This window comes from Phoca vitulina, unplaced genomic scaffold (genome assembly GCF_004348235.1).
Source record: "Phoca vitulina isolate PV1807 unplaced genomic scaffold, GSC_HSeal_1.0 scaffold11, whole genome shotgun sequence".
Lineage (NCBI taxonomy): Eukaryota > Metazoa > Chordata > Mammalia > Carnivora > Phocidae > Phoca > Phoca vitulina.
The window spans coordinates 26920496-26942686 of NW_022589714.1; the positions used below are offsets into that span (position 1 = coordinate 26920496).

A 22191-nucleotide genomic window follows, 5' to 3' on the forward strand; every position below is an offset into this window, starting at 1 on the left:
ATGTGTTATACTTCTTACTTTTTAAAACATTTTTTAAAAAGTGAAACAAAAGTAAAATGTGTTATATGAAATATAATACAGTCAGTAAAATTCTTTTTAAAATTACGAATACTTATGATTACTGTTACAGAAAGATATGCATGAAATTGTTAGGTATAAGTAAATTAATACAATTAGGTGAGGACAAATTAAAATAAACCGTTAAGAGATTCCATGTCTGTGTTTGTGCACAAGTTTATGTGTGAGGGAAAAGTTTAGACCAAAGTAAAACTGTATAACTCTGGATAAAGGGACTAGAGATCATTTTTATTTTCTTCCTTATACTTGCACATATTTTATTAAATTCATTCCTTACATATTTCATGAATGTTACTGTAATGGTGTTTTTTATTCCAATTTCTAATTTTTCACTGCTTTCTTGCATATCCTTTTTACTTTGTTCTTTTACTTCAAAATTAAAGAACCTGTTGCCTAGGGATGCCTGGGTGGCTCAGTCGGTTAAGCGTTTGCCTTCGGCTCAGGTCATGCTCCCAGCATCCTGGGATCGAGTCCTGCATCAGGATCCCTGCTCAGTGGGGAGTCTGCTTCTCCCTCTCTCTCTGCCTGCCGCTCCCCCTGCCTGTGGGATTCTCTCTCTCTTTTTGACAAATACATAAATAAAATCTTTAAAATATATATATAAATGATTTTAAAAAAATAAACTATTGGCTAGCTTAAGTATTAAAGTGATACTATAGAATCACCACTTTAGGCATGCCTAATAATTTCCATATTTACCCAAATCTGTTGAGTCTAAGACTAATGCTGCTTAACTACTAATACTAGTTAAGCTTTTCTTTCTCTTTATTTCCCTGAAAGGTAAAAATCCAGCATATTTTTGAAAACTTCCTTCAAAGGAAATCTTACCTAGAAGAATATTATGTTGCAGAAATTAGAAAAAAAAACACACTCTGGTTGAAGTGAGGCTGGGCCCAAAGCATACCCATCCAACCCACCATCACTCCATCCCTGCCCTTCTGTGGCCCGTTTTTAAAGAGCACAGGCAGAAAGAGCCTACAAAATACTTAAGTAATTGCACAAACCGTCTATGAAAAGAATGATGGCACTACTACTGAAACAGAATCACTGGCTGGTGGACAGTTATCTCATCACTGTGTAATGGCTTAAAATGTTTACTCACAGGTGTTACATGAAATCGAAATACAGCAGAGAGAAAGGCAGTCTAGGTGTGTCCACCAGATTTTTTTTTTTTTTAAGATTTTATTTATTTGACAGAGAGAGAACGTGAGAGAGGGAACACAAGCAGGGGGAGTGGGAGAGGGAGAAGCAGGCTTCCCGCGGAGCAGGGAGCCCGATGCAGGACTCGATCCCAGGACCCTGAGATCATGACCTGAGCCGAAGGCAGATGCTTAACGACTGAGCCACCCAGGAGCCCCTGTCCACCAGATTATTAAAAAGCCAATGGAGGTTGAGATCTAAGCATACCATCTACTAGTTACACTAGTTAATACTATTTCATTTAATCATACCAACAACCCTACCAGGTAGATATTATCTTAATTTTACAGCTAATTAATAGAAATAGAAATGAAATTGGATTTCCAATTAAAAACTGACACTAAAGTTCACAAGACCATGCAGTCTCCAAATAAAACAAACAAAATACTACCCTGCAAGAGTTCGACAAACATGTAACATCAAGAGAAAGTCATCAATTAAGATTTTCACTGCAATTCTTTTTTGGTAATGAACAGGATAAAAATACAGAAACTAAAAATGTAATACAACTAGATGTCATAAGTCTTATAGGTAAAAATTTTAAAGGGTGTCACAGCCCAAATTATATATAATCTACACTCATTCTACAGTGTTTTAAGTTGAGGCTTAGCAATAGCACATATTTTCCTAAGAGCTAACACCAGATTATTCTGCTTCAGCATTTGTTTTCTTCATATATGCCTCTGTTTAACTATCTACCTTTTCCTTTGCACTCCATAGGAAAATCCTTTGAAACTCAAATGCACAACCAGATACACACCACAGAGAATCTGAGCAAAGGCAACTATATTTTAGACCAGTTTTAGAGTCAAACTGTAATTCTCAAACAGCAACTGATAAAGTAAGAAACTGATCAGGGAGATATGATGAAAGGGGAAGAAATCTTAATGTCTTCATCAAAGTTTTCATTATTTTTTAAGTGAATTTACAACTGGAAATATAAAAAGATAAATTCAAAATAAAAATGGATTTTGAATTTGCCTAATGAACACTTACTTGAATTTAAATAAAATTCTAATATACATGCCTGTTCTCCTCACCATTAATGAAGGCAATCATAACTGACTGCATATACTGTTTTTTACCAAAATAGTTTTGACTGAATCAGCTGACAAAACTGAAGTTCAGGTATGTTAATCCACCAGGGCCCTTTTATAATCACTGATTACAGCAACAAAGAAATAGGTATCTTTGAACATACAGATGTTTTTCCTAAGACTCTTTTGGGTTCTAACTAAACAAATCCCACAGCAATATATAATGCTAGTACTTCTCCAGGGTAATACAGTATCTCCCCCTTTCCGAAACTCAGCTCAAATATTTGTATTAACAATACCACAGGTATTTATAAGCAATTAACTGCTTACCTAATAAGTACCAGGGAAGTAGTAGAAGCATACATCACCTTACTGGTCATACAACATAGTAAGTTATCAGACTTACTTGTTCAAATAGTCTTTTGCCTTAGAAACAGAGTCAAGACTAACCTTTTTTTATTCAAAAGTTTTTGGAATAAAAACTAGAGTACTAAAGAATGTAATAAAGGGGCACCTGGCTAGCTCAGTCGGTAGAACATGCTACTCTTGATCTCGGGGTCATGAGTTCAAGCCCCACATTGGGTGTAGAGCTTACTTAAAAAAAGAACGTAATGAGATTTTCTTTCATTGAAATGTACCTCCCAGGGGCGCCTGGGTGGCACAGTCAGTTAAGCATCTGATTCTTGGTTTCGGCTGAGGTCATGATCTCGGGGTCATGAGATTGAGCTCTACCTTGGGCCCTGCGCTCAGCATGGAGTCTGCTTGAGATTCATTTCCCTTTCTCTCCCTCCCCCTCTGCTCCTCCCCATGCTCACGCTCACACACACTCTACTTAAATAAAATCTTTTAAAAAAATTTTTAATTAAAAAAAAAGTACCCTCCCAAAAAAAAAAAAAAATTGCCTACTCTTGCTTAGATTAGAAATAATGAATAAAATTCTAAGAAATTCAATGTGTTTCTAAATCATTCACCCAAAGTAACCAGGTGCGTTCCAAAACACACGGCACTCTATCTAAAATTCACGTCATTGCTTATGTTACAGCCTTTCATTAAATACGGTTTTTCCTTGGTGAATTAAAAAGTTCATCCATTTGTCACACACATTCTAAATCTTCATTTATCAATTTAGTTATAACCAAAATTTAAATGGCCAAAGTAAGAAAATTCTCACCGAAAAATATAGGATGATTTTACAAAACTTTATTAATTAGTATAAACTGCTACTGACTTGATTATTTCAAATATCTAAAATAGGTGCCCCTGGGTGGCTCAGTTGGTTAAGCGGCTGCCTTCAGCTCAGGTTGTGATCCCAGAGTCCTGGGATTGAGCCCCGCATCGTGCTCTCTGCTCGGCCTGCGTCTCCCTCTCCCTCTGCCTGCAGCTCTGTCTACTTGTTCTCACTCTCTCAAATAAATAAAATCTTAAAAAAAAAAAACCATATATCTAAAATAACCTTTGAGTATTCTCAACATCTTCCTGAAAAGAGGTATATAAGCAAGCTGTTCTAAATGGAATCACATTTCCTCAGTAACTTCCATTACTATTCCAGAGATGCTCAACCTTCACTCTGATTTCAATTAGCAAAGGCCCTGGACATTTGAGCTTTGAAGCTCTTCTCTTTCCACCACTACTCACAATTCCCCACAGCTCAATATCTATAATCCATACCCAGTCACCAAATAGTCAGTACCTCTATGTTTCAAATGGTATATGGTATAATGGTATACATCTTTCTGTCAAGCAAAAATTACTGGGCTTTAACAGTTTGTGTAGAGCTTTATTTCTGTATTTTATAATTATACTGTTTTACATGCTGTCTTACTAACAATTAAGGATTTGGGCTTTGTGTAACCTTCTCTTTTTGATATTCTCCATCAAACCAGGAACTGGGAGAGCAGTTTCGCTCTGCCAGCAACGCCTAAGAGGAGATTAAAACAGAGCTCTGGTGAGGCAAACGTTCCACAGAGTAAATAAGTAAGAGGCTGTCTGTGAGGACTGCATTGCTATTCACCCTAGGCGGACCCCCTCACTGAGAGAGGGTTGTACATCCCCTACCTGCTGGACTCATGCATTGCCATGTGACTTGCTTTGGCCAGTGAAATCTAAGTGACATGTGTCACACCCAAGCAAAAACTTTATAAGCATGTGGTTTACCCAATTCTCTCCTCCCACTGCCACAGCAACTGGTGAAATTTCAGATAATGGCTGATCAATCAATCTGAGTCACAGCATCAATATGACACAGAGCAGGGCCAAAGATGCACCACAAGAGACACAGAGCATGAACAAGAAACAAACCCTTTTAGGTTTGTTTTAGGGATCATTTGTTACCACTGCGTAACCTATCCTGACTGGCAGAGTGATCGCTATGCTCTTTGGATCCCACATTTTGATCAATAAAATATTTGGAGCACATACTTCTACTACATGTATTTTTATAAATTATGTACATTACTGTACATTATGTACTCATAATATGCCTTACCCCCCACTCCAAAATGTAAAAGGAATGAGATTAAAACTGTATAAATTGAATTATTTCCTTCCTACACTCCCAAATGATCATCTTAAGCACACCACTTTGGAATCACTAGTCTATTACAATGGCCTCTAAAGTAAAGATATAAATAAGGCTACCCAGAGATTTTGTCTATAAACTTCACATCAACAATATTCAATCATGTTTCTAAATATTTGGCCGTAAGTTTTCTACTTGCATCCACACAGCTTTCTCTCTCAGACCCTGGTCCTTAAATAAGGATGTACATCAGATTTGCAGTGGAGCTTTTCAAAATTACAGATTCCTGGTGCCTCCTAGACCTCAGAATGAAGCCCAGGTGTATAATGAATCTAAAGATTCATTAGTGATTTTGATGCATATCACCAGTCTAAAGAGTAAGTCCCGGGAAAGAATCCTTCCTTTTTTTTTTTTTTTTTAGATTTTATTTTTAAGTAATCTCTACAGCCAACATGGGTCTCAAACTCACAGACCTGAGATCAAGAGTCAGTCACATGCTCTACCAGTCGACTGAGCCAGTCAGGCACCTCAAGAATCCTCTTTTCTAAAATAAATCTATCACATCCTGGAAATACCACGATCAGTTCTAACATTTGATTTTTTTATGTAGAATTCTTTCTAAAAACACTAAGAACTATGTACCAAGCACCATTTCCAGAAGATGGGATCCAGCTACAAACAAGCAAAACAAAACTGCTCTCATGAAGCTTACATTTTAATGAGACAATACACAATAAACAAGAAATTATCAGGCAGCCATCTATGATGAAAATAAAACAAAAAGACGCGCTATGGATGGATGGATTTATACTTTCGGTTGCATGGTCAATCAGTCTCTGAAGAAATGACATTTAAATGAAAACAAGTCAACCATGCAAAACCTGTGGCAAGAGTATCTCAACCAGAGGAAAGAGCTAGTGCAAAGGTCCTCACAGGTCCTTTTACCAGGGAGGAAAAGGATGCAGCAACAGAAAGAAGGCCGATGGAGAGCAGTGACAGGCACGGTGGCGTGAGAGGTGCTGAGAGGCAGACAGAGCCCTCAGACCAGGGTGAGATAGACTTTATAATAAGAACAATGTATTAAACAGACGTGTGAAGCACAGGAAAGTCAAGATCTGATTTACACTGTGATTTTTTTAAGACGATTCTTGTGCTGAACAGAGAAGGAATGGTAAGAGGGATCAGAGTGGAAGAAAGGGAACTACTTGGGGAAAAGATGATGGTGGCCTAAACCAGAGAAGCACTGGGAGGAAAAACAAGTGGACAGATTCGGAATATATTTTGGAGTAGAACAGATGGACAGATTGTTAATGAAGAGGATGAAGAAAAAGACTCCTAGGTTTGGAGTTTTAGCCACTGGGCAGATGGTGATGCCATTTACTGACTGTTTTTCTTAATCCTCATTATCCACTGTTATTTATGTTTTACTTCGATACAGATCTGTCCTATGTGTCTTGTTGCAAGTCACCTCAACTTTGTGGAAAGGGGCATGACATCAATACATGTAAATAAATGATTTAAAGTATTAGTTTTTCTGAAAATGAAACACACCTGCACTAGCAGGTAAAAAGACATGTTAACAATTCCAACAATATTAATACAATTAAATTATTAATAGAAAGACTGTTTAAAATATCCAGTGTACAATGAAACAATTAAGAATCATTTCTTTTACAATGAAATAAAAAATTTGTGGCTAAAACAAGTAGTGAAGGCAAACATCCTGGTTTTTAATATTGCTATCACTATTTCCTTTTTTTTTTTCCTTAATTTATTTGAGAGAGAGAGAACACGAGCTGGGGGGAGGAGCAGAAGGAGAGGGAGAAGCAGACTCCCCACTGAGCAGGGAGCCTGATACGGGGCTTGATCCCAGGACCCTGAGATCATGACCTGAGCCAAAGGCAGACACTTAACCAACTGAGCCACCCAGGTGCCCCAGTACTGCTATCACTATTTCTAATAAATATCGTTCTATATTGGTAGTAAGTATTGTGATCTATAAGGGGCACTGTGTTTCTCAAATGCACTGTGACCTATTATTAATCTTACTGTGGGGTTTAAAAATGGCTGCAAATTCTTTGACATTCCCATTAAGCTCTACCCATTAAGAACTGAGATCTGTCTTCCCTTTGATCTGGGCTGGACTAAGACTGCTTTGACTAACAATATGGCACGAGTGACGCCATGCCAGTCCCATGCCTGACCTTTGAGAGGACTGACAGCTTCTGCCTTGTTCTCTTAAAGTCCTGGGTCACCAAAGAAGTCTAACCTCCTTGCTTTCAGGATCACATGAAGAGGATCCCCACAGAGTCCAGCCTTCTACAGGTCCTCACCTCAGTACTGAGCATGGGAATAAAGCTGACTTGGACCTACACCAGACTAGCTGCCAACCAAGTAACCCCCAGTGATATCATGTGGATCAGAAAAATTGCCCTGTGGAGAGCCCAGTATGAATCCCTGCCCCTCAAAATTGTGAAATATTATAAACTGGTTATTGTTTTAGATTTAGAGTTTGGTTTTGGTTTTAAGTTTTGATATTAGGTTTTAGAATTATTATTTTAGACTTGGGGGTAGTTGTTACATACTAATAAATAACAAAAACACTGATCAACCTAAAATAAAAGTTAGTTTAAAACATGTTTTCTATTTATAATCCAATTCTTTTTTTTTTGTACTTTATTATGTTTTAGCAATCTCTACACCAAATGTGAGGCTCAAACTCACAACTCTGAGATCAAGAGTCACATGCTCTTCCAACTGAGCCAACCAGGCACCCCTACAATCCAATTCTTAAAACATACTTTCTGCATTTAATTGTATAAAAGAGAGCCATATAATAGGAAAAAAATGAAAAATAAATTGTTAATAATCAGTACATTTTTAGGAATTTTTAGGAAACAGAGAAAACAGGAAATAAAAAAATAAAATAAAAAAAGGAAGTAATTATCACTGTGTTAGTTAACCAAAATTGAGAGCATGGTATGTTATGTCACTTACAAATTCTTTGTCATTTATAATCATTCAAAACATTCAGTTAGAAAGCAAACAATAATTTAACACCCTGAGATTCTAATTAATATGTTGATATCTCAGTAATTCTGCCAAGCTGATCAATGTAAAAATCAATCGTCTGGTTACTTTATTACTGCTTTTTTTTTTTTTTTTAATAACAAAGGCACATTTTAAATATACTAAAATTTATACTAGAGAGAAAGATTAATTCCTTATACATATGCTCATTTCTTCTCTTCTACATGAAAACCTTTCTCCATCCCCCCCACCCCACCCCACCAAACTGGGTGATTTATACAAGAATTCTTCAAAGTCTCCTAAATAAATCAAAACAGCAGTAATTCCTGAGCTGGACATAAGAGGACCAGAAACTTACTATCTGCCAGATACGTTCCACCCCATCCCACCCCATCACACAAATATTTCTTCAGCATCTCCTATGAGCCAGGTACAGAGCCAAGAGATAACACAGCTACCTTATAAATTAACTGTATTATTTAACCATAGCAAAATCTTATAAAAGAAGAGAAGTTGACTCTACTAACAATTAAATCTGAAAGAAGCAGCTACCCACAAGAGGAAAGAGCCTGGTTTCTAGCATGCAGTGGAAGAGTGAAAGGTCTGTAAGGGCCTCAATGTCCCCCAAGCCCGATGCTTAGCCTTGCTTACATGAGTTAGAGATGGGCAGAATGAAAGGAAGCACACTCATTAAAGTGGAAGAGAGCCAACAAGGTGATCCATCCCGGGAACCTATTTTCAGAACCCACCTCAGACTGCCTACTCAGACAACTGTAGATAAACTGAGTTGCAAGTCACCAACGGCACTGCTAGGGCATTGGCTTTAGCTGAAGCTTACAGAACAGCACTGCACAGGGTAGCCAGGCAGCATTTTTTTTTTAAAGATTTATTTATTTATTTGAGAGAGAGAGAGAGTGCGCGCCCACAGTGGTGAGGGGCGGAGGGAAAGGAAGAGAGAATCTAAGCAGACTCCACACTGAGTGCGGAACCTGATGTAGGGCTTGATCTCACCACCCTGAGATCATGACCTGAGCCAAAACTAAGAGTAGGACGCTTAACCAACTGCGCCACCCAGGCACCCCAGCCAGGCAGCATTGATAGCATTAAGATTTACTGAGAAAAGCTTGATGCTCCTAAAAGGCAGGAAACCTAGGAAGCCACATAAGGGCACAGAAGATGGAAGTGAGTCACTTTTAATTAACCAATCTCAATCAATCAATCAATCAATTTCTATCTCTCTCTGGCTCACACACGTGCACACACACACATACACACACACACCTCAGCCCTGAACTGGGAAACAGGACTCAGCGGCCAATTTATAGGCTGAGTCACTTCCAGGCTGTGGCCTAGAAAAATGCCAATAATATAGCAAAATATAAAGTAACAATGAATAAACAAAATACTGTGTAATCATTGATACTGAACACCAAAACAGCAATATTAAGAAAATTTATTTAAAAACTTTGATCTATTGCTGAGACCTAATATATAAATACACTACAAATGACAATGAGTTAAGTATAAAAATATGGAACCTTAGAGAAATAAGGCACAGTGGAAAAAGTCAACTAGAAAAGAGTATATGCATTATTCTACTCCAACCAGGAGGCTAAAAGCCTGGTAGACACCTGGAGTCAGAACTGAAACAACTTTATACCAAAACTATTGATGAATCTTTTGTTCATTTATTATCATTTACGTCTCTCATCCTTACTCTCAGTGGATACCCAAAAAATAGACCCCTCTGGAGACCTACCAGTGATCCTACAGTCTTCCTCATTTGATTAAGCTCTGACCCCCATCTATCCACCTCATTCATTTGTATATTCCCTCTGTTGAACACATTCCAAAATATCTTCTACTTTGTCCTATAGTAACCAACCCCCACAGGCTCAACCTCTTTCTGAATGCTCCCCTACCTCTGCTGCCTCCGAGAACAGAGCTGTATCGTAAATGGACATAAACTCATTCCTCCCTTCTCCCTCCATTGTGGCCAGTACCTCCCCCTACAGATGACTGCTCTCCACCATGAACTGCCTCAAATTCATCCAGCCCTTCTGGCACTCACTATAGTGACCAACCATCCCAGTTTTCCCAGGACTTAGGGGTTTCTCAAGACATAGGGCTTTCAGTGCTAAACCTGGGACAGACACTACCCAAACCCAAACTTTGTCAACACTGTAACATCCACCTTCTTGCCACTGCCCTAAATGACAGATACATCCATATGGATGATCCCCTCAACACCAGTCTTACAGCCCTTGGCACATTCTGCCCACTCACACTCTACCTCGGCAGCTCACTCCCAAGGTCAGAGCCCTGTTCACAACTACCCACCCCACCCCTCAACATACATATACTCCCCCCAACCATACCTCCTCACCCTCCCTGCTCACCTACTCCACATCCCCACTACACAGGCTCCCTGGATCCATCAGTCTCTTCCCCCCACCCCCAGGCCTTTAACTCTTCCTGGTTTTAATTTTCATCCCCAAATATATTTCATCCTCCAATTCTATCAATCTATGTGCACTCCCCATAGCACACCATGGCTTTTATCTCTGTGTCTTTACACTTATTTCCCATATCGGAAATGCCCTTCTATACCCTCTGTTACTACTGGAAAATGTCTATATAGCTAACACATTATCTCTACAAAGTCTCCCCAGATTTTCTCAGTAATAGCTACTTCCTTTTCTGTGCTTGAACATGTGGTATTATAGTACTTACGTACTATACTATAAGCATTTATATGTGTATCTCCTTTGCTATATGAACCTAAGCACAAAGAAATTTGTTATACTTATTATATTCCCAGCTCTCATCACAATACCTGGTGAAATGCTTACAAACCGGAATATATAAACTATGGAGGGTGACAATATTCAAACTGAAAAAACAAAGAAAAAGAAGAATAAATAAATATTCTGAAAAATATAATGAAACTCCAGAAGACTAAAAATGTATAATCAGAGCATACAATAATTCATCAAATAAATGACAATAGCTATGAAGCTATTTTACCTTTTTTTTTAAGGTTTTATTTATTTGAGAGAGAGAGAGCGCGCGAGCGCACACAAGCAGGGGAGCAGCAGAGGGAGAGGGAGAAGCAGGCTTCACTGAGCAGAGAGCCTGACATAGGGCTCGATCCCAGGACCCTGGGATCATGACCTGAGTCGAAGGCAGCTGCCCAGCCAACTGAGCCATCCAGGCACCCCTTAACCTTTTAAAAAAATTAGACCCCATCCTCCCTCCTAGTCAGTATTCTGTCTAGACAGAGACTGCAAAGAATACGCTGGGGGGGGGGGGGGCGCAGAGTTCGCTGCGTCTCCAATAGCACAGCAATAGATGCAGGCTCTTGGGTTCTAGACCTAGCCATTAGGCAGCTTCTAATTAAGTTATTCAGATCTACTTTCCAGTGAAAATAATGAAAAATGGTGGATAAACCATTTTTTAAAAATTAGTTTACAAGGGGCATCTAGGTGGCTCAGGGCTCAATCAGTTAAGCATCTGACTCTTGATTTTGGCTCAGGTCATGATCTCGAAGTGGTGAGATCAAGCCCCAAGTTGGGCCCCGTGCTCAGCGCAGAGTCTGCTCGAGATTCTCTCTTCCTCAGTCCCTTGCCCCACATGCCCACAAGCAAGGTCTCTCTCAAATAAATAAAACTAAATAAAAAATAAAATAAAAATTAGTTTGCAAGAATTAAAAAACTGACAAGACAAGAGGAACTGCCCTTTTTTGAGGAAAATCTAAGCCCAGGAGAACCAAAGCCAGTTCTGCCCAGAAGGCATCAGCCAATGGCATCCACTTGCACTTCAGATCCTCAGCCTCAAGGGGCCAAGTGAAAAGATAAGGATTAGAGCCTGCCAAACATGGGACCCCAAAGGAGACCCTCCCTACATTAAATTGGGACCCCAAAGGACGACATTCTCAAGGAACCAATGAACTAGAATCGACCCTCCATCTCTTCCCCAACCACAGGAGAATGAAAAGCAGGCAGTTTTGGCACTGGACAAGTCAGGAAAAGAAAAAAGTAGGAAAAACAAAGTCTTTCAGAAGCTTAGCCACTCCAGGCACACATCCACAGTTTTGATGAGCCAGGGAGCCACATCCTTAAATATAGTTTAAAGACAGTCCTTGACAAGTAATACCCCCAGAAGCCTGGGAGAAGCCAACAGAGTACCTCTCAGAGGAGAGCACACTCATCCTGGGAACCCCCGAAAAAAACTATATAAGGGCAATAATCAGTTAAAGACAACCAGGCACACAAGGAAACAAAACAGGAGTGAAAAACAAGCACAAACAACAGCAAAAACAGACCACACAAATTTTAAATCTTAGAATTATCAGACACAGATTAAAAAGCAATCTACATTTATAGAAGACAACAACAGATTTTAAACTGACTGCAAAGAACAAAAATCCATTTAACAGATCTTTTTTTTCTTTTTTAAGATTTATCTGAGAGCGAGCAATTGCACAGGGAGTAGGGGAGGAGGAGAGGGAGAGGAAGAGAAAATCTCAAGCAGACTCCCTGCTGAGTGGGAAGCCCAACATGGGGCTCAATCTCATGACCCCGAGATCATGACCTGAGCAGAAGCCAAGAATCGGACACTTAACCAACTGCACCACCCAGGCACCCCTAACATAGCAGATCTTTAAAGGAACCAAACAGAACTTCTAGAAATTACAATAGCCAAAATTTAAAACCTAATGGCAGCAGAACTGACAAAACAGAATAGAGAAATAAAATGGGAAATGGTTCAAGAGAAATAATCTATAATTCAACAGATAAAGAATAAAAAAGAAAATGCAGATATTAGAATGAGATGTGAAGGACCGACTAAGAAGATCTAAAATACATTTGATTGGAATCCCAGGCAGAGAAGAAAGAATAAGGACAAGAGCACCAATCGAGAGATTCAAGAAGCCTAGTGAAACTTGAGAAAATAAAAAGAATCCCACTGCTCAACAAACAGAACACTTAAATCAAGCAGAAGTGAATCAGAGTATCTTAAAAGGAGACAACAAGCAAGGTGGCTACGTTTTGTGTTTGGTGTTTTTTTGGTTTTTTTTTTTTTGAACTTTAAAGATCAGATTTTTTTGGAGACAACAAAAAGAAAAACCCACAACTCAAAGGATGGGATTTTACATCTCAAGACAACTCCCAGGTAATAAGTCTACAGTTTACAAATCATTTTCATAGAAGATATTTTGTACAAATTTTACATGTATTAAGGAGCAGGACATAATCCCCATTTCTGTTTTAACGGGGGGGAAGGGGAGCAGGAAAGGGAAGTGGGAAAAAACAGCTTTTTTTGGACACAACTATTTGGAAGGAGTAGACCTGAAGAAGGCAAACCCTACCTTTTCATCCTCTACAGCAAAGAGTTTTAAAAAAAAAACTTTCAGCCTTGGGTATCTCTCTCTGAAAGCCACTTCCTGGCTACTGGCCAATCCAAGCCAATTATTTAAAGTTCTTCATGTAGTATTTTATGTCCACTGGGTAAATGATTCATTATGCCCACTGCTACAGCACTCATAAACCAACATGTCTGCAGGGCCAGGCAGGGTCTAACCTAGGACTGATGGGAGAAGGGCTTGTAAACAAGAGACTAAGGTGTCATTTCTCTGCAGGTACCAATAACACCCATAAGGATACTGTCTACTAGGCTGACCATACAAAAGTGCACATAAAAGCACACAAGTTCAGCTAATATGCTGCAAGAGAAACAAGGACCTTGTTAAACAGTTCTCTCCATTATCATTTGTTCTCTCTCAAGGGATGTTAAAGCAAACAAACAAATAAACCCACACATTGGTTGAGGCCACATTATAAATCCAAACACTGGTGTGGGATTTCCGTGGAGAGAGGGAAACGTGTAAAAACAAAAACAAAAGCCCCAAACATGGTTGTAAGAACGGCTCACAATTTACCTGTCCCTATTTATCAACCCTCACTCACTACCTAAGGCCATTAATTCCAGAGTTTTCTGATGTATAAAAAGGGTCAGAGAAGTAGAATAGGAATGGAGGGAAGGAGTGAGAGTCAAAGACATGAAAAAGCCAAGATCTCCTGAAGAAAAGCAGTGATTCCTCATTTGCTTCTGCTCCCTGGGGCTAATACAGAATGCCTAGAGCACGTATGTGATTTAAACAGAAACTGCCTTTTTGGGAGGTAAGAGCAAGGAGTAGCACGAGGGAACATATGACCAGGACAGGATTTTTAAAGCTTCGAGATCTCAACAGTTCAAAATCTGAGAACTTTCAGAAGGGATGCTGTTTAACAAAGGGCAAAACCCTTTCTTATACAAGACGAGCCCCAAGTGCCTTCTGCCCCAGTGTTCACCACTGGTCATACCAGCTCCCCTGATCACTCGTGCAAAATAATGTGCCACCTCCCCACAGCTTCTTTTCAAACCAAGATTCTCCCACTTATTTTGGTCACCAAGCAGTCCTATTCTTTAGTGGCCGATAGAGTCCCTCCCCACTACCCCCCTGAGGGGTAAAAATGAAGGAATTCCCCCAGGCTGGTCCCAGGAACTCAGAATTAACTAAGAGGAGGGGCAGGCAGCCTCCTGGAGACAAAAACAACTTCAGAGACTAAACCTACCTTTCCAAGGATGGAAAATTTATTCAGATAAAGTTTGAGAATTCATATATGTCACAACAGGATAATAAGAATTAAGAGGTACAAATCTCACGCTCTGGGGCACCTGGGTGGCTCAGTCGGTTAAGCATCTGCCTTCGGCTCAGGTCATGATCCCGGGGTCCTGGGATCGAGCCCCGCATCGGGCTCCCTGCTCAGCGGGGAGCCTGCTTCTCCCTCTCCCACTCCCCCTGCTTGTGTTCCCTCTCTGGCTGTCTCTCTCTGTCAAATAAAATCTTTAAAAAAAAATAAAAAATAAAAAGAAATCTCACACTCTTCCTTAAGCCTGCCCTACTGCCCAACTGGATTCCAGACACTGCATCATGTCACCGCCATTTTATTAAATGGAGGCCTCCCCACCCCCTCCCCGGCACTAATCACACAGGCAACTGCATGTGTCATAAAAATGCACAACTTTTCCATGAAAAGCTGTACGTCTCTTTCTCTCTGGCTACACTGGCGATTCTCCAGTTATTTCAATATTTTAAAGGCTGCAGCAGTGTGCAAAAGAATTTCATTTCATTTCAGGTTTGTTTTTGTTTTTTTTTTTTCAAAGAAAGGTCTCGAGGAGATGGTGAGTTGTATTGTCTTGCCTGGAAAGAGGTTTGATCTGCTCTCGAATATTCCAGGGTGAAGAGACCTGGAGAAAGTACAGGATGCCGAGGTCTATTTGGTATAATCTTCTCCCTCATTCTCATCTTCACCACCAACGGAGAGAGCAGCATATCGGCTTACAGAACTGAACCTGGAAGATGGATTTTCTTCAGGTCTCTTTGGCTGGTGCAGATGAGCAGTCCTGATCCTTTTTGCCATCTTTCCTGTCTGACTCCTTCCAGTGGTCTTTGTTCCCTCCATTTCCTGGACTGCAGCTGGAGCTCCCACTTTGGCCCTTTGGGACACTCACCCCATCTACTTTATTTTCATCTTTCCTTGCTGTTCCTTCCTCAGATGGTTGATCCGGAACTACTTTCCCCCCACCGCTTGTGGGAATTACTGCTCTGTGTCTGAGCTTTGAGATCGAGCAGGAGGGTTAGGACTTCGCATCACCCAAGCACTCTCCTTTGGTGGAAGGGCTGGCATTACCTTTAGAGGCTGTTGAGGTTTGGGAAGCTTAGAAGTTGGAGAGGGACACTCTTCCTCCTTATTGTTTTATTTTCTAGAGACTTCTCCCTCTCTCTCTTTCCTGCATTTCTCCCAGCTGTGGCTGAGGTCCCAGTCTGTGATGGCTCACTTCCTGTCCAGGACTGTTCTGTTCCTGAATTTCTTCACTTCGCCAGCTTGGGTGTCTCCCCCAAGGCCATTGTTGCAGTTTTGGCTCATCCAGCTGGCCTTTCAGTTTCTCCCGCTCCTTCTGCAGCCACTCTTCTACTTCTCAGTCTTTAGCAGCTGTGTCGACAGGCTTTCCCCCTCCAAAGACAGAGGTTGCTCAGGTGGACTGGGAGATGCTAGTAGAGGAATCATCTTCCTTAGGAGTACTCCAAGGCTTTACATTCAGTTTGGTTTTTTTGGAGGGAGGGGAGAGGGGAGGAGGACCTCTATCATCATGCCCGTAATTATCCTGAGAGTAATCCTCTCTGGAGCTCCATGACCGATCACCTCATCTGTCATATCCATCTTCATAGTGGTCCCCACCTCCTCTGTAGTTGTCATCCATACAGTACCCACTACCAAATGTTCTTCTGCTACTGCCTATCCTGGAATCATACTCTCTGCCATAATCTCTGCTGCTTCAGTCCTCATAGCGATCCCGGCCCCCATATAGATCCATGGTATCTCAGTGTGGGCTATCACGATAGGAGGGTGACTATCTTATTCTCAGGGGAGCTACAGGTAGACTATCAGCTGACTTCTCAATAGCAAAAATGGAAGCCAGAAGACAGAAGAATTCTATATATTAAACATGTTAAAAGAAAAGCACCTACCTTAAAATCTTTAAAGAAAAAAAAAAAAGGCTGTCTGGCTAAGTCGGTAGAACATGCGACTCTATCTCAGAGTTGTAAGTTGGAGCCCCACACTGGGTGTAGAGATTACTTAAAAATAAAATCTTGCAAGAAAAAGAAAGAACCTCCCAACCTAAAATTCTACATCCAACAAAAATACCTTTCAGTAAAGAATGCAATCTCCTTTCTTGCTTTTTGGTTTGTGTGACAATGCCTAAAAGATAAAAGAAGTATAGCAATAAAACCTTAAAGAAATGTACTTCACCTCAAACTAATGCAACATAAGAAGAGCTGGACATTTATGGAAAGATGAACATTTAATGTTCTCCTGTACATCTCCCTGATACGCACAAATGTTTTTTTATTATTAATTGGTTATTTATATAATTGTGTCATGATTACTTAACAGATAAGAAGACCCAAGGGTCAGGTACCATTTATATGCTTTGTTGGATATCCTTCCTACACACACTCATGATCACTCTATGCCCAGTTTCGGAAATATTTACTAACCGCTGAGACAGTCAACAGTTCAAGACTGAACTCCTATGATCATAATTCATTTCACCCAAACACACTTGGAATTTTATTTCAATGGTTTAACATAAAATATCAGATTAACAATTCTTCTGATTTTACATTATTAAACTTTATAAAAACTAAACATTTTGGAGCAAAACTGCAATGAATAGTAAGTCTGCTTTAAAACTACTGTAGCCAGGGGGCGCCTGGGTGGCTCAGTCGGTTAAGCAGCTGCCTTCGGCTCGGGTCATGATCGCAGGGTCCTGGGATCGAGCCCCGCATCGGGCTCCCTGCTCAGCGGGGAGCCTGCTTCTCCCTCTCCCTCTGCCTGCCTCTCTGCGTACTTGTTCTCTCTCTCTATCTCTCTGTCAAATAAATAAATAAAATCTTTAAAAAAAATTTTTAAAAAATAAAAAAATAAAATAAAACTACTGTAGCCAGAAGTTTGTTCCCCACTCCCCAGTTTCCCTATGAACTAAGTTAATCAAGTCTTTGAAATTTGCAACTGTTTCTTTAATTCCAAACTATTTATTTCAAGCACCCAGTTAATTGGCAGAATGCCTATTTCTTCACACAGCTTTCTATTACTGAGCTTCAAATTTTCTTCTTTATGACATCTCCCTTATGTTATCTTCTGCAATAACCTTTCGGTGCACAATTAAAGGCCTCCCAAACTCAATCTCTGTTGAGGTTCCAACTGGCAAATGTCTTCAAAACAAAAACAAAAGAAAGTAATTTTCCTTTTCCATTTTTACAATGTAGCCCAGTAGAAAATTGTTCAACTTTACTTGGTTCTAAGTTTTTAAACTACATAGCACTTTGGACGTTTTTTCAAGATGAATGGAAGAGAGGCAGCCAAACTCTAATTCATGAAAGATATGGTGAAAACTGAAGCTTTCCAAGTTAAGCAGCTAACAGCAGATTACAAAAATATGGCTTTACTTGCCTGGGGAGGAAAGGCTGAAACTTGCTTAAGAGTCAGTATGGACTCAGGGTGCCTGGCTGGCTCAGCCAGAAGAGCATTCGACTCTTGATCTTGGGGTTGTGAGTTCGAGCTCCATGTTGGGTGTAGAGATTACTTAAATAAATTAAAAAACTTAAAAAAAAAAAAGTCAATATGGACCAGTGATGCATCTATGTTTATCCAAGCAAATGGAGAATGAAACAAGAGCACAGAAAAATAAAGTCAAATTGATTTGTTATCATTTTCTCTTACAGGCCATGGGAAATCAAGTCTTACTACTAAATTTACATTTCCATTATATTATTTGAAATTCAAACAGTGAGAATACTAGCTATTGTTTGTGCCTGGGGTAAAGAGAAAGGAGGTATTTATTCCAAGAAATGTTTAAATACATAGGTTTGCAACTGAAAATATTAGAAAGCAGTTTTATGGCTTTGACAAAGGCTTCCTATCTGTTGACCCAGTTCAACATTTTCAGTTCCTCAGAAAATTATTCAAACATTTGATGGTGTAGTTGGCACAATATCCCACCCACCCAAATAGCTCTGCTACCCCCTTTCTGCCTTATCTTTTAAGATTCAGTTCAAATACTGTCAGCTCAATGACGCCTTCCTAGATTAATCCAGTCTGTAGCAATATCCTCTTTACTTTTTCATAACTCTTAGAGACTGTATCAAACATTCTGGCATGTGGGCGCCTGGGTGGCTCAGTTGGTTAAGCGACTGCCTTCGGCTCAGGTCATGATCCTGGAGTCCCTGGATTGAGTCCCACATCGGGCTCCCTGCTCGGCAGGGAGTCTGCTTCTCCCTCTGACCCTCCCCCCTCTCGTGTGCTCTCTCTCATTCTCTCTCTCTCAAATAAATAAATAAAATCTTTAAAAAAAAAAAAAAAACATTCTGGCATGTGATTATTTTGCCTTGTTCTCTGTTTCATGAAAACAGTCTCTTTCTATTCTCTCAAACTACAAATGTTATAAATCCTCCATAATGCAGAACATAATGCTGGGTATACATAAAGCATTATCAAATATTAAGTATAAAGTACTATGAAGGACATCAGTAGCTCCAGATTTTCTATGTCATATATACCTGGGAGTAGAATTCTGGTAGCTAGGGACTTAGCTTATAGATACATCTGCATAGCAAGCACACTTTCTATAAACTGTGTTAATTTGGGTACCTTAGTAGGAAAGAGGCGGGTAGATTCAAGTCCCTCCAAGCCACTTCCTGACGTTGACAGGGATTTAGACAAGCGTTCCCCATCATCTTATACATTTACCCTCCATCAAGGAAGAAAGAGGCTACTCATCCATTTGTCATACTTCAAAGTCCATCAAGAGCTTCCTTCCCTTGCTTACACTCCTACCTCAACTTACAGTGCTATCTCTAATTCCATTCCTAAAACATTCATGTGTTTCATCTGCACTGAAAATATGGATTCAAATACAGGAAGCAGCCATGATACCACCGAGAAAGGCTGGTGTTATTCAGGGACACCCGGTTATCAAGCGCTGCCAACACCAGACATGAAGGGAAGCAGCACTAGCTGCACTACACAGAGGCCACTCCACTGTACGCCATCAAGTCACAGCTCTCCTTCTACTCCTCTACATCAGAAATAGGGAAAAAAGAGCCCATTTCTGCCTTGAAGAACAGATAATCATGTCACCCTCCCCATAACAGCCCTCATTCTTGTAATACTGTAATTATGTATTTTATCCATATTGTAGTATAAGAGCTTCTCCTTCCAAAGCTAAACTCCTACCCCACCTAAGTGTGGCCATTTTCATTCTATGTGCTCAAAATTGCAAAAAGAGAAAACACTGAATTCATACATTCTAGAGCCATTATGTTGTTCTCTGTAATGATCCTGACATTGATCTCTTAAAATACCAATCACTTGGTTCCTTATCTATATCTTCCTTGCTAATGTTAACTTTGAGTTACCAAAAAAGAAAAAAGACAAAATTATTATTTCTATTTTGTAGAAATAAATAACAGCAGCCTCGGGACACATATATGAGAATCATCTTGTTCACTTTGTTTCTTGCCTCCAGTAAGATCATTACAACCCAAAAGTGATACAGCTTAAGGAATCCAGAAAGCTAAGCAGCAAATTCAAACAGTTGTGTATGTACTACATTTATCCCTGATTCTCCTGTTCCGTAAGCAAAGTGTTTTAATAGCAGTAATGTGTCTGCCAACACAAAAAGGTTTTATTAGGCCTTATTAGGCCTCTACTCTCCTGCTTCCCTGGACTTAAAGGTTTTTTAATCCATTTTCAGTTTTTCAATAAGAGATCATTTCCAAGATTTTCCATATGAATTAAAATTTCTCCCTTAACTACCATAATCCAAACTCCACATACTGAGAACCAATACAAACCATTAAATGCTGAAAATTAAAAAGAAAATAGAAATCTGCAACCGTTTCAAAACAGCACACAAAAATCAAGGAGGCTGTATAACTTATGATTGCTTTTACTCACTTATTTATAACCCTTTCTTTTTAAGAAAGTGCTTTAAATCCCCCATAGCACCTACACAGAGCCCTAACCATATCTCTTAGTTCACCATCTCTTGGCTGAATTGAGTGTAGCAAGCAAAAAGGACTCTCCACAATCTATACTCTGAAATGAAGTCATTAATTTGGACCACTCTAAATTTTGGCAAACTCATGAGAGGGTAAGAACACTGTTTAAAAACATCAACTACCTTATACCTTATTACCGCTCTTTCCCGGGTCCTGAAACATAAAAAAGGTCTCTCTGAAAATCAAGAAGACCTCAAAGGATTCTCAGACTCCCATCAAGATTCAGAAATGCACCAAGCATCTCTTCAAAATTAAAAAGCCATAAACTTCTCAGCTAACTCTGTTGAAGCAGCTTCACCAAACTTCTGAAAAGTGGAAAGCATTTAATCAAGAATGTTCCCATTTCTCTCCCTTCTGAGTAATGTGAACTCCCTCAGAGTTACCTTCTCTACTTACCTAATGATCAGAATTTCATTTTCCATACTATTAACCATAGTTCTGAGTTACATAATTTTCATTACGTTTCATAGTCTTTCCAAATCATGGTAGAGTTGTTTTAGAGTATTTAGGGTACACTGTTTCGGCTTCTGTTCAAATTTAAGAAGTCAGAAGCTCTAGCTTAGCTACCATTTCCAGTTACATATCACTGCATAATAAATTACCCCTAAAACTTAGTGGCCTAAAGCAACAACCATTTTATTTTCTCCCAATTTTGTTGGTCAGAAATTCAGAAAGGATACAATTCCTCTGTTCCATGTGGCATCAAATGACGTCACTTGGGGTCCTGAGCTGATGAAAAGACTGAAGAGTCCAAGATGGCTTCACTCATATGTCTGGCACCGCGGTAGAGATGGCTAACCAGCTGGGCTCCACCGGGAATGTCGAGGAGTGCTGAGACGTGGCCTCTCCAGTATGGCAGCTGCCAGTGTACGCCAGGCTTCACAACAGACGTCTCCAGCAAGCAGATCTCAGCACATCTAGTCAGACTTCTTACGTGACATCTCAGGATTCCCAAAGAAAGTATGTCCGACAAAGGAAGTACAAGCAGCCAGTTTCTTAAGGTCTGCACCCAGAAACTGATAACAGTGTCACTTCCACCAAATTCTATTGGTCTAAGTAGTTACAAAACCCACAGCATTCTATTACCCTTTAAAACTATTACACAATAAATTGTTTTAATCTTCTGGGAGATAGAAAATAACGCATGATCAGGGACTGTCCAGTTGTCAGTCTAGGAACTATCTCTACACACCCCTAAACCACTCGCACTACATATAAAGAATCAGACCAAAATCTGCACTTACTCATTTTAATAAAACTCCAGTATTCCAAATTTTATTAGCTTATCTTACACAACTGAGGTTCTTATAATTTTTTGTTATTATATATGTATGTATAGCAATTATTTTTTTTCTTCCAAGATTTTATTTAAATTCACATTAGTTAACACGCAGCGTAATATTAGTTTCAGGAGTAGAATTTAGTGATTCATCACTGACATACAACATCCACTGCTCATCACAAGTGCCCTTCTTAATGCCCATCCCCCCATCCCCCTCCCCTCCAGCAACTCTGTTTGTTCTCTATAGTCAAGAGTCTCTTATGGTTTGCCTCCCTCTCTGTTCTTATCTTATTTTTCCTTCCCTTCCCCTATGTTCATCTGTTTTGTTTCTTAAATCCCACATCATGAGTGAAATCATATGGTATTTGTCTTTCTC

General features: G+C 39.7%; 1 protein-coding gene and 1 pseudogene across 2 annotated transcripts in view; both read right to left on the reverse strand.

The window, feature by feature from the left end:
* PRIM2 (DNA primase subunit 2) overlaps nucleotides 1-22191 on the reverse strand; it is a 365514-nt gene that overhangs the window by 269138 nt on the left and 74185 nt on the right. The gene's annotated exons all lie outside the window — the stretch shown is intronic.
* The window catches only part of LOC116635732, a 34625-nt pseudogene continuing 27463 nt past the window's right edge, over nucleotides 15030-22191 (reverse strand).